This window comes from Eupeodes corollae, chromosome 1 (genome assembly GCF_945859685.1).
Source record: "Eupeodes corollae chromosome 1, idEupCoro1.1, whole genome shotgun sequence".
NCBI classification, from domain to species: Eukaryota; Metazoa; Arthropoda; class Insecta; order Diptera; family Syrphidae; genus Eupeodes; species Eupeodes corollae.
The window spans coordinates 285,052,425-285,065,645 of NC_079147.1; the positions used below are offsets into that span (position 1 = coordinate 285,052,425).

General features: G+C 32.9%; 2 non-coding genes across 2 annotated transcripts; both read left to right on the plus strand.

Annotated features, from left to right (window-relative positions):
• Nucleotides 1–2,069: 2,069 nt before the first annotated feature.
• On the plus strand, nt 2,070–2,142 carry Trnav-uac (transfer RNA valine (anticodon UAC)). Its single transcript has one exon. It is a non-coding gene; the product is annotated as a tRNA-Val (tRNA).
• Nucleotides 2,143–2,635: 493 nt separating this feature from the next.
• On the plus strand, nt 2,636–2,717 carry Trnal-aag (transfer RNA leucine (anticodon AAG)). Its single transcript has one exon. It is a non-coding gene; the product is annotated as a tRNA-Leu (tRNA).
• The last annotated feature ends 10,504 nt before the right edge of the window (nt 2,718–13,221 follow it).

Sequence of the window (13,221 nt, forward strand, 5' to 3'; positions counted from 1 at the left end):
TAAGTTATATTGGCCAAAACAGAGCTATAATGATAATGTTTGCCGGGATTAACGAACAATTTAAAACGGGTGTATTTTGAACATTTAGAATTTTGCTTAAGTCAAAGTTGAACAACTAAAGTTTTTGAATTTTTTGTTTCTTTTAATTGTACTGTTTTTAATTGTCTCAATAAAGCTTAAACTTGAACTTGACTAACCGTTTAAATCATTTTAGTATCTAACTTAGTTTATGGAAATTTGTATTATTTATGAGTCTTCATTTGACTCTTTGTAAAGTATTCATTGATTTAATTCTTTCCTTTTTTTTTTTCAAAATACGTCTTGGAGCTAAATGTTAGTGTTGATTTAGAATCTGAACTTCGATTTAAACTACATATGTATCTTCTCAAATTTTAAATGTAAACGTTTTGAACACTATTTCTATATTTTTTTTAATATACAATTCAAAGGAACTTTGTTGTGTCACAAAAACTGTTTTAGCATAAAAGGACTTAAAAAGAATTTTCGAAAATTTTATGAAGTACTACTATACATTTTTGGAAGACATTTACTAATTTTATAAAATATAAAAATTACTTCATGAATTGAAATTGCCTTATATACGTGTTTTTTTTTAAGTAAAATAACAAAAACTTAGCGGAGTAGAGTAATTTTGAGTTCAGATTTAAAATAGATCAGAAAAACTTTGATGATGTTAATTATGAAAACAATTCCATCAGTGAAATTATAGTGTCTGCTTGAAACAAGTTATTTTTCTATATTTGCTCAAAGTTTATAATCTTTCAGAAAATCTTATAATTTAAAAAGTTTTTTTCACTTAAATTCATTTGAAAACATAGCACTTTAACCTCCATATTAAGACTTATTTCAATTGTCAAATACAGCTAGGCTCTTCATTTCACTTTCTCTCGAAGTGAAATTGAAATCGAATCAATATATTTATCGTCGAAATCGATTTAATTTATTTAGAATTTAAATCGTAGTGAACTTCCATGTTTAACAATTCGATTTTTATGACTTTCAAGTGATTTGAATTCGACTAAATTAAATTTGTGTGATTTGACAAAAAGGATTTTTTTAAAACAGTAAAATTTTGACTTGAACTAAATAAGCTTTAACTTCTTTTCACCTGATGTTAAATGCTTAATGTCTTCTACGCAAATAATACTTCGTGAAAAATAATGTTCTTTCAAAAACAAATTATGAAAATCAACTGAATTATTTACTGACTGAAGTGATATTGATACTTCAGATGCTTTAATTTCACTTGAAGTGTTAACGAAAAGTATTCGAAGTTATTAAATTGATAAATTGAAAACAATTTTACTCGTTTTTTAATTAACATGTCAATTACATTTCACTCGAATTTGGGAACCTTGCTGATTATCTGTTTACAAATATTTTGTAGTTTACATCGAGACGGGACGAATCTTTTCTAGACTTTATTTATTTATTAATCCTTTTATTATATAAATTGAGCTAACTCAGTTCATCACTGTACATTTCTTATAAGGGCTTTTCTAATATTTGTTTTTATACAAAAAGTGATTTCTGTAGGAACCTCCTAGAAAACGATAAATATTGCATTTAAAACAAAGTTTGTGTAGAATTTCTTATCAGCAATTTCAAATAAATTAAAATTTCAATTTTTTAAATTATTATTTTCACTTATGTACTTGAAAAATATTCGGTCAAATTTCTAAAACCCAAAATTTATGTTTTTCTAAAAATTTTACAAAAATATTTATAAAAATGTTCATGTTTGCTAAAATTTGCGGTTAAAAAAATATCTTTTAAAGTTTTTATTTGTTCTTAAATTCAATAAAGCGACATGGTTATGTCTTTCTTGTTAAAGCTTTAAGTTTAATAAAAAAAACTCAATTGGTGTGCTAAATAAAAGCTTTAAAAATGAAAACGGATATACTATTTGTAAAGGTGTTTGCTTCAATTATTTTGGTCATAACATCAGTAGAAACACTTATCTTGGCTTTAAAAGCGATTCTATTTGTCTTTAATGTTCTATCTTTCTTGAAAGCTGAGTTTTGGTGTGAATTTGTAGGATTTTATGTGGTTCCATAGTGTAGCGGTTATCACGTCTGCTTTACACGCAGAAGGTCTCCAGTTCAATCCTGGATGGAACCAGAATTAAATATTTTGTTTCCTTTTTTAGAGTAAATGTTTTGACCTCGTTATAATAAAACAAGTACATTTCTTGGAATACAAATCAAAACAATAATTGAAGTGGCAGATCATAAAATATGCACAAATAAGAGCTTTAAAAAGAACCCTCTAAAGCTGAGCATTATTTAACTGATTTTAAATATGATTAGTTAGGAATTGTAGCAGCTCAGTTTGTTTCCTAATCGTTTTTCTCAGTACCTGACAAATGGAACAAAATTTCCTTAGTTAATATTGCCACAAAAGTTTGAATTTTGTCAAAGTATTTTAACCCTAATAGGCATCTGAAAGATCTTAATATCCACTCCTTACATAAAGCTACATTTAGTTTTTAAAAGCTTACTTTTGACATTTGTTAATTGATGGTTTTATAGTTGGATACAAATTTAAAATTATTTCGGAAAAGTTCATTATCAAAGAAACTGTGTGTCTTTAACTACAAAATGATATCACATATGGTAGCGTGGCCGAGCGGTCTAAGGCGCTGGTTTAAGGCACCAGTCTCCTCGGAGGCGTGGGTTCGAATCCCACCGCTGCCAAATTAATTATTTTGAATTTAAAAACACCAAGTAAGAGTATAAGTATTCTCTAAGGCTTTTCGGTCGACTCGAAAATTGTATTCAATTTTGAACTGCTTGTACAAGTTAATTAATAGAATAGAATTGACTTTATTTATATATAAAATTCAGTTATTCAATAAATGATTACAAATCTCATAATTATTTACTTAAGGTGGCGCTACAGTCCTGTGTGAACTAGGGCCTCACCTAACAAACTTTCTCATTAGCTCGGTCCCTAGCTAGATGTCTCCAGTTTCGCGCTCCAAGTTGGGTGAGGTCACCTTCCACTTGTGCGCGCCACCTGAACCGCGGTCTTCCTCTACTGCGCTGTCCTGTGCGTGCGGATTCGAAGACTTTCCGGGCCGGAGCATTGGTTTCCATGCGCTCTACGTGACCCAGCCATCTTAGTCGTTGGACTTTTACCCTTCTGGCTAAGTCTACATCGCTGTACAGCCCGTACAGCTCGTCGTTCCATCTTCTCCTCCACTCCCCTTCGATGCATACGGGACCATAGATCACACGAATAACTTTTCTCTCGAAGCGACCCAAGGTGCTTTCATCCGCTTTTGTCATGGTCCATGCTTCTGCACCGTATAGCAGGACGGGGATGATAAGGGTCTTATATAGCAACACTGTGGTCCCTCGAGAGAGGACTTTATCTCCGGTTGAAGTACCAGGCATCCGATGTTCACCACGAGGAGGTAAGAGTAGGAGTTGATAGACAGAGGTTGGTTTTTAGAAAAACCTGTGGACGCTTGTATCCTCTTGAATGCAAATGTCTACCATTTAAACATCACAAATCTCATAAAACCTAGTTTTAAAACCGTCGGTCAGATTGTAAGAATATGAATTCTGATAGCGATAGGTATCTCACATCTGGCTCGTAGAATCGAAGAAATTATATCCGTTGAGTTCTTGTCGTCGAAGTAGTTTGAAATTCCAAGATTAAACTCCCATTACTATAGAAGTCTCTATTATGCGATGCTTTGGCCTGGTTTATGAAATTTTGCCAAAATTTCTCATCCAATATCACAGCAAGGGAGTAAAGACTTCTTTAAAACCCGTTATATTATCCAAATGAAATTCAATCGATTCACCCGTCAAATTAGCAAGATTTGTACACAATTAAGCCGATTTATGATGATAAATTTTAATACTCTATTAAACCAGCCTTGATGAATTCAATCGGAGTATTTTGATAACGTAATAGAAATGAATCTTGAGCGTGTAGATGAATAACGGTGACAAACCTGTTTCGATATGAAGCAAATAATTAGGCGTTGTTGATGGGAGAGTGAAGACTCGCTTCAAAAAGAAACGTAATAATTTTTCCACATCCCCATATTCAACATATATTTCAACAACTTGAAATTCCCGATCCTGGTACTTCCATTTTTCATAACTAGCGTATCTTCCGTTTGTTAGATTTGCTAAGGTTAACTGATAAACCCCATGTATAGTAGTATTTTTCAAGTTTGACGATAATTTCTTGGAGTTGCTCTGGGGATTTCGATAAAAGCATACAATAAGCCCGGAACCTTTTCTGCCGCAAAGTTCACCCCTCCTCCCGTGTGCTTCACTAAATCCTCAATAAATGGAGTGAATAATAGAGTACTCAACGCACATTCTTGTCTTAGGCCCATTAAAGAACTGAAATCTTCGGAAAGGCATTGAATCTTTAAAAAGAGCTCTTAAATACTGAACATTTTGGATGATATGCCAATATTCAAAAGTTTTAGAAAAAGTGCTTCTCGATCACTGTCAAATGCTGCCTTACAATCTATAAAAAAGACATATAATTTTTATAGACGATTAAAGAACACATTTGAAATATTAAGTAACAGAAACACATAATCTGTAGTTGAATGTCCAGAGTGAAATCCAGCTTGCAGTCACTGAGCTTTCACACAAGAAGTAAATCTACTCAATATCATACTCGCAAATATCTTCTCTGGAACAAATGCATCTCCTTTTTTAAATATTTGGAAAATCACCGAAGACAGAAAACTAGGAGGAATTACTCCAAACTCGAATATTTCATTTTAACAGCAAAGAAGTTGAACTATTAAATTGCGGGAGGCATACTTGAAAAATTCAACTGGAATTCGGTCCTTAACAGCTGACTTGTTTAGTTTCGCTCTGTCTATCGCTGCAATCAATTCTTCTTCCCAAAATTATCTTTTATTATGAGCAGCATAGTGGAATTTGCATATCATATTGAGCAACGAAAAAAAATGATTCTTTATATCAGACGCCTTAAGACCGCAGCTGATAGTAAGCTAAGCCCACTTACTAATTTCATTCTTTTCCAAAATTCAGCAGACGATCTTGCCATTGACAGTGTGGTGGCATGTATGGATCGGTCCACTGTGGGCTCCTGGACAAATTCAATTAATGAATTGCTGAACTTACTATTGAACACTCACTTTCCTGGTAGTTCTCTAACCGAAACTTGCAACAGTTTTATACGTTCAAGTTCAAATACAACATATCCACAAGGTCTGATCACAAAGGATAAGCTATAAAGGGATCTCAACAGCTTCAAACCATTTAAAGCTGCAGGACCAGATGGAATAATACCAGCCGAATTACAAACGGCATCTGATATAATTGCACCAATCCTTGAGGCAATTTTTACCAGCCTGGTCCATGTTCCCTCGGCATGGAGAGAAGTTAAAGTTGTTTTTATACTTAAAGCAGGTAAATGCTCGCAAGTCAATCCTAAAGATCTACGACCTATAAGTCTATCATCATTCCTTCTTAAGACCCTGGAAAGATTGATTGATATCAATTTAAGGGCACGTATCGATACAAGACTTCTGTCTTCGTCTCAACATGCCTATTGTAAAGGTAAATCGGAGGAAACAGCGTTACACACTTTAATACGCACCATAGAATATTGCCTTCATCATAAAGAGTTCACTATGGTTGCTCTCCTTGAAGGTGCCTTTAACAACGTGGACACATCTGCTATCACATCTGTACTGACATCTCTAAATGAATAGAGTTCGCTTCGGGAGTTAATTCATTTAATGCTTACTAGCAAAACTGGGCAACTCTTCTAGCAGACGATTCGTTAGTAGAGGGACACCGCAAGGTGGTGTTCTATCCCCTTTCCTGTGGAACCTAGTATTGAATGAAATCCTAACTAGTCTGGACTGGATGCGGAGGGTTTCAGAGTGATAGCCTATGCGGATGACGTTGCTATAGCAGTTTCAGGAAAGCATCTTAATATCCTAAAAGAACTCTTACAAAATGCCTTGGAAAAACTAGTACTTTGGGCTAATGGGTGTGGACTGGGTGTTAACCCACACTAAACCGATCTGGTCTTATTTTCGAGGAGATACAAAATTCCATTTGTCAACCCTCCTTATATTAAATTAATCCAATTAAAATTCTTAGACGAGGCTAAATACCTGGGTCTTGTCTTAGACAAAAAACTAAATTGGAAACGCAACGTACAGGAAAGAGTCAAAAAAGCTACTGTAGCTCTCTTTTCCTGCAAAAACCCTATTGGTAATAAATGGGGTTTACAACCCAGAATCACGCATTGGCTATACACATCGGTAATCAGACCGATTTTAACGTCCGGTGTGGCAGTATGGTGGACTGCTTTAGAGAAAGGTATAAACAGGGATAAGCTAAATAAAGTCCAACGTTCAGCTTGCCTATGTATAAGCGGATCGCTTCGTACGACCCCATCTGCGGCACTGGACACCTTGCTCTACCTAACACCTCTTGACATATTTAGCAAACAATTAGTTGCAAGCTCTGCTATTCGCCTTAATGCTTCGTCGCAGTGGACTAACAACAACATTGGCCACTCCGTAATTCTAAGGTACTTAGAATCAATTCCAAAGCACACAGACTACACCATCCCCCAACTTCAATTCGACAGAAACTTCCAGATTTCTATGCTTACCAGATCTTTTTGGGAGAATAGGACATTGTTGGAGGATGAGTCAATAAATTTTTACATATCATTACATATCCCAATCATTGTAGCGTGTTCCATGCGGAACTTTTGGCGATTAAAGAAGTCTTGTCTTGGCTCAAAGAAAACGTGATATCAACATCTGATATCCGTATTTTCTCTGACAGTCAGGCCGCTATCAAATCTCTGGACTCTGTCTCTACAAACTCTATAACAGTCCATAACTGTTGATCATCTCTAATGGAGATGGCGCAACAATTTAATATTCACCTTTGCTGGGTGCCGGGCCATAGAGACATTCCAGGTAGCTGTAAGGCAGATGAACTCGCCAGGAACGGTACAGTACAGCCCATGCTACCACGTTTGGCAAGTACTGGCATACCAATCGCTACTTGTAAACTGCTGCTAATGCAAGACGCTGTGAGTACGGCAGGCACCAGGTGGAACAACATCACCACGTGTCAAGTCACAAAAAACATTTGGCCAACACTGGATTTAAAACGTTCAAGGTGCTTGCTCTCCCTAAGAAGATCACATATCAGCTCGATAATTGTTGTCATAACTGGACACTGTCTAATAGGAAAGCACGCCACGAGACTAGGCGTATTCTCAAATGACTTTTGCAGAAGCTGTATGGACGAGGAAGAGGAAGAAACGGTTCTTCATCTTCTCTGCACATGCCCTGCTCTAGCTCGAAAACACTAGAATTACCTAGGAGAATTCTTCTTTAACGATCTAAATCATACCAGTATAATCAGCCTCTCACGTTTCGTAAGGGACTCAAGCTGGTTCCATTGAGCTTAGGAGGAAGCAACAAGATTCATGGGGTATCACAATGGGCCATTAAACTGGCTTAAGTGTGTTCGTTTCCATCTTGGACAGCCACTATAACCCAACCTAACCTAAGCCCTAGTTCTCAATAGACTGTTTTGCTACCTAAATTAATTTAATTTTAAGTGATTTAAAATCAGATTAGTATAATTTTGGAAAAATTTATAACAATTTTCTTATAAATCCAAACACAAAAATATTTGTCACCTTGAGCATTTTAGTAACAAAAAAACAATATTACCTACAGAATAATTGTATGCAGCTATAAATAAAATGTTTGACATCTGGTACAATTTTGAGAAAAATAGAGGAAACGTTTTTTTTTCGCAAAATATAAAAACCCAAAATCCTTAAAAACTCAGTACTTAAAGTTGATAAATATCGATTTACGACTCGAATATTTTGACAAAAATTAAAGATATTGATTTAAAACTAATTTTATGTTATACAAATATTAATTCTAACATTTATTTAAATGTTTCAAAAACCTAACTGTCAATTGTTAAAAAAAAAAATAAGAATATAAAAAAAGTAAAATTTTTAAAAACTGATGTTTGATTCGAATGTTTGGAAAAAACGTTGACTTTATATTTGTTATCTTGAATAAAATGTTGCTACTAATATTTTACTGTGAAGTGTTTTAGCAATTCTTAAAAAACTGCATCCTTATGTTGGAACAGAAAAGTAAAACGTAGCTTTTTAATAACCTTTGCAATTCAATAGAGCTTTAGTTTAATTTAAATATCTTAGTTTAATTAACAAATTGTAAAACAAGCATTGGTGTTAAGCTTCAAAATTTAAAACTCAATATGTTTTTGTGTTCTAGTCTCAATTAAAAATATGTAAATTGTTTCCAAAAAATGTGCATTGTTTATTGTTTCGTGTTTCCACACTATTGTACCCGATTATAAATTAGGTTCAAGTGCTTTTCGCAAGAATTCAACCTTTTGTTCATGTAATATACCAAAAATCATGTAGGTAGGTAATTAACATGTTCCGACCTTTTATTTGAATAATTTCAATAAAATATTTTCGAATCTCAACAAAAACAAGCACAATATAATCACTCACTATACAAAACACCAAACCTTTTGATACTGGAAACAGCCTGGTGCTGATTTTCAAACAATCCCTTTTTATTTGTACGGTTTTAAATTACCTTAATTTCCATTGAAGCAAATCGAAAATTTTAATACACCCCAACTCGTACCCGAATCCGCCATCCAGATCCTGAGTGTTGCCTTTGTATGGTATTTTATGGCTCAATTTCACACCCAGTCATCCGTTTGGACGAATCAACTATACGTAACATTTATACGATGAATGATAAATCGATTACGTGCACATTCTTTCCTCATATAAACATACATGCATATAATATCTCCCTCTGTATGTATGGAGGTATGTCAGGTAATGAAATTCATTGAAAAACGCTTAATTCGAAACGATGAAATTAATCGACTCTCATTTCTATAAAATTCAGTTTCACAATTGACTGGGTTTTCAATTCGGTTTTGAGCATTCGTACCGTACATGTGCTTGAACGCTGCGAACGAGTAAGAATCATTTCATTTCAGGGAATAAAAGAACATATTTATGGTTTCGAATCAATGTGAATGTGGACATTTCGGACACACCTCCGTGAGTTTAAATATCACTGGAAAGGCCGGCAATACCGTCCGTTTGATAGCGGCCGGCCGGCAGACGTCGGCCTCGCCGGCAGCAGCATTTTGCTTGCTAATCGAAATAAATTTTGAAATTGCATCTCGTTTTCTGCAACAATTAAAATTAATTATGTTCGTTCAACCGCACCGCAATACAAAAATAAAATGTTCTGTTGTCATCGTTACTTTTCTTATTTTTATAAATAAATAACAAGAATCAATTAAAATCGAAATGTACACCTGGATACATACAACCGTGTCGTAATTTGATGGGCCAAGAGGTTGAATAAAACTTTTAAGGCTATTTTTTGAGGTATGCAAGGATAGAGGGAATACGACCGGACGACTTGATTCGATACGACGACGTCTGTAGCCTCAAATCAGTTTAACGATTGAATTTAACGAGCGTTCCATTTTACAACCACCCCCAATCCACGACCCACCACAAAATGGAACTTTAGGTATACAGAAAGGATAACCAGTGACCTCAAAAAAGGGGATACTCGTACTTCAGTGAAAACAAATAAAATAAATAAATGGAATGAAGAAGCTTTTAAGTGGGGCTGGAGCTGGATAAGTCTGCACTTCAATTGAAAGTCTACATAATCTATCATTTGGCTACTATGAGTCGTTTTGAAGAGATAAAACAATAAAATTTATGGATTTCGTATATTATTCTATTTTTGAAAATTTATCCATGGATGTGTTTTCACAAATTTAACACTTAATTAAGAAATTGCTTCATAAAATTCGTTTCTGACTTTTGACTGGAGCTTAATAAAGGAAGAAATGATGTTTAAAGTGTATATTTTATATTTTTAATAAACACAAATCAAATATCTATAACGATAAGAACATAAAATGGGAGTTCTGATTGCCTTCACTTTGTATTGAGTAAAAGTTCGTACTTAAGAGAATATTTCTGTGATTTTACGATTTTCTAAAACTTTCTACAATATCCGGTTTTTTTGGAAAAGTACTGTTTATGGTCAATAAACTTTAATATTTCTCAATGATTCGGTACATTATTTTAACCTATTTTACTTATCTTCAAGTACTTACATTGAAAGCATTAATAGACCCTTTTACTTTTAAAGTTTAAACTGAGAATGTTAATAAAAATAGGGAAATGATCAAGAAGAAATACTGGTGCACATGGGTTAAACAGTTTTGAGTATAAATATGGGACACAAAAGTAATTTGGGGTAAGAATTACATATTCTTGATGTGAGGTTGGGGAAAGAAGCTCTATTAAGTTACAAAATAAGCTAACAGTCAAGCTAACAATCAGCTGACGATAGAAATTTCTTCAAGAACGAGTATTACGGATGATGAATCAATTCAGGGAATAATGCAATTGTTTATTTCAGCAAAATATTGTTAACAAAATTATTGGTAAGCTAACGAAATTAACAAAATATTTTGCAGATTTTTGAGAGATATTAAACTTTTGGTTTATTGTTTTATGAGAAGTACTCTTTTTTTGGAGAATTTAAGATTAAGATTTAGGTTTAGATTTTATTTCATTTTCTTTTTTTTCTTAACATTTCTTTAAAGTTTACAAAATCACAATAAGCATCGAAATGCCGTCTGACAGGTTGACAAGATAAATTTAAAGTAGTGTAAAGCTTTTAATGGTACTTTGCAGTACATAGAGAGTTTTTCCACGGTCATCTCATTTAAGAGTTTTATCATTTTCTCTTCCGCCAGGTAATTAGATCCAATGAAGGTTCTGCTACTTTCTACTACACTGAACCAAAAAGGTACATGATTTTCATGAATATGTGCCTGTTCTTCATGTAAAAATACATAAAAAACGAGCTAAACATCGCGTTCATGTAATTTAGGTATAATTGTATGAATTCATTCGTACGAGTAGGAACGATTCTTACGATGTAGGATTCATTCATAAAATGTAGGTATTTGATATTCCTAAATCCAATGTTTGCATACTTAAGTTACAGGAATTACGTTCATGCAATGTGATTTTTATGCAATTGCTATACATAGAACTTATGAATATGTGCCTAGATTTTATGAATGCATTCCTAAAATCTATGTATAGCATACATGAAAAATATGAATCTATACATAAAACCCTAAATTCTGTCCCTAGATTTTATGAATGCATTCCTAAAATTTATGTATATCATACATGAAAAATATGAATTTATACATAAAACGAAAAATTCTGTCCCTAGATTTTATGAATGCATTCATAAAATCTATGTACACCATACATAAAAAATATGAATCTATACATAAAACCCAAAATTCTGTCCCTAGATTTTATGAATGCATTCCTAAAATTTATGTATATCATACATGAAAAATATGAATTTATACATAAAACCCGAAATTCTGTCCCTAGATTTTATGAATGCATTCCTAAAATCTATGTACACCATACATGAAAAATATGAATCTATACATAAAACCCAAAATTCTGTCCCTAGATTTTATGAATGCATTCCTAAAATCTATGTATAGCATACATGAAAAATATGAATCTATACATAAAATCCAAAATTCTGTCCCTAGATTTTATGAATGCATTCCTAAAATGTGTGTATATCATACATGAAAAATATGAATCAATACATAAAACCCAAAATTCTGTCCCTAGATTTTATGAAAGCATCCCTAAAATCTATGTACACCATACATGAAAAATATGGATCTATACATAAAACCCAAAATTATGTCCCTAGATTTTATGAATGCATCCCTAAGAACTATGTATAGCATTAATGAAAAATATGAATCAGTCTTTAATTTTATAAATACCTATTCAGAAAACGCATGAATTTTTCATAAAATTTATGAATCCTTTACATAAAACCCAAAATTATGTCCCTAGATTTTATGACTGCATTCCTTAAAACTATGTGCTGCCTTCATGAAAAATATAAATCGGTCATTATTTTTCTGAATATCTTGTCATAAAATGTTTGCATAAAGCTTAAGTTTTATGACTAAATATTTATGAAAATAAAGAAAGATTATATTATTCATAAAATGCTTACATAGCAATAATGACTGCCGACACAAAAGCTTAGAAAAAATATTTAAGGTTTCACAAAAGTTATAAGTTTCATAAAATTTTTAAAAAATGCATACGTATTATGGCTAAATATTTATAAAAATAAAGAAAAATTTATATTATTCATTCAACTTACATAGCCTCAATGGATGCATCAAATGTTCCTATATCTCCTTAAAGTTTTGTACTCGTATCAAGAAGGAAGCTGAAGTCATCTAAAATTGAAAGCAGAATTTTGTTCCATTTTCCGCAGATTGATTAAAATCATGTTGGATATTTTATCGTTTCAGGAACAACACCATCGTCATTCTCAACCCAGAAAATCACCTTCATGCAGTACATTTGCTGCTTCATTTTGCACTTCAGCTGGTCACAAATGATTTCTGATTTTAAAACGGATACATCATAATTAGGGCAACAAAAAATATGTCCTAAAAAACTAGTTTTAAGCGCTTATAATAAACCCTTAAAAATCAAATATATGCTCAATAAATGTAAAAGATGTTTATAAGAAGCGTTTTTGCTTTAGGAAATTAATTAATAAGAACAATACCAATCAAAAACAGAAAAACCAAAACTCTTCTTCTTCACTCCAACTTTTTGAAGATTAATAAAACATCCAAAAAATTTGTTTAATGGCGAATAGTTCAACTTCGCAACATACAGACATATATTATTTAAGAAAAAAAAACAAAGTTAATAAAGCAAATTATTTTTTAATAAAAGAAATTCGGTCGTGTCCTTGGTACAATAATGTACCTACAGGAATGGTTTATACCTTCCTGGAATCCTTGAAGTGTGAGTAAGAAAGTGACATTCACACTTTTTAGTTACAATCAAAAAAACTTTTAAGAACACGTCCAAGTGAGTTCCAAAATTTTTATTTTCCTATCAAAAATGTTTAAAAATGCAAACATTCGAACTCATTCGGTCGTGTCCTTGGTACAATAATGTACCTACAGGAATGGTTTATACCTTCCTGGAATCCTTGAAGTGTGAGCAAGAACGTTG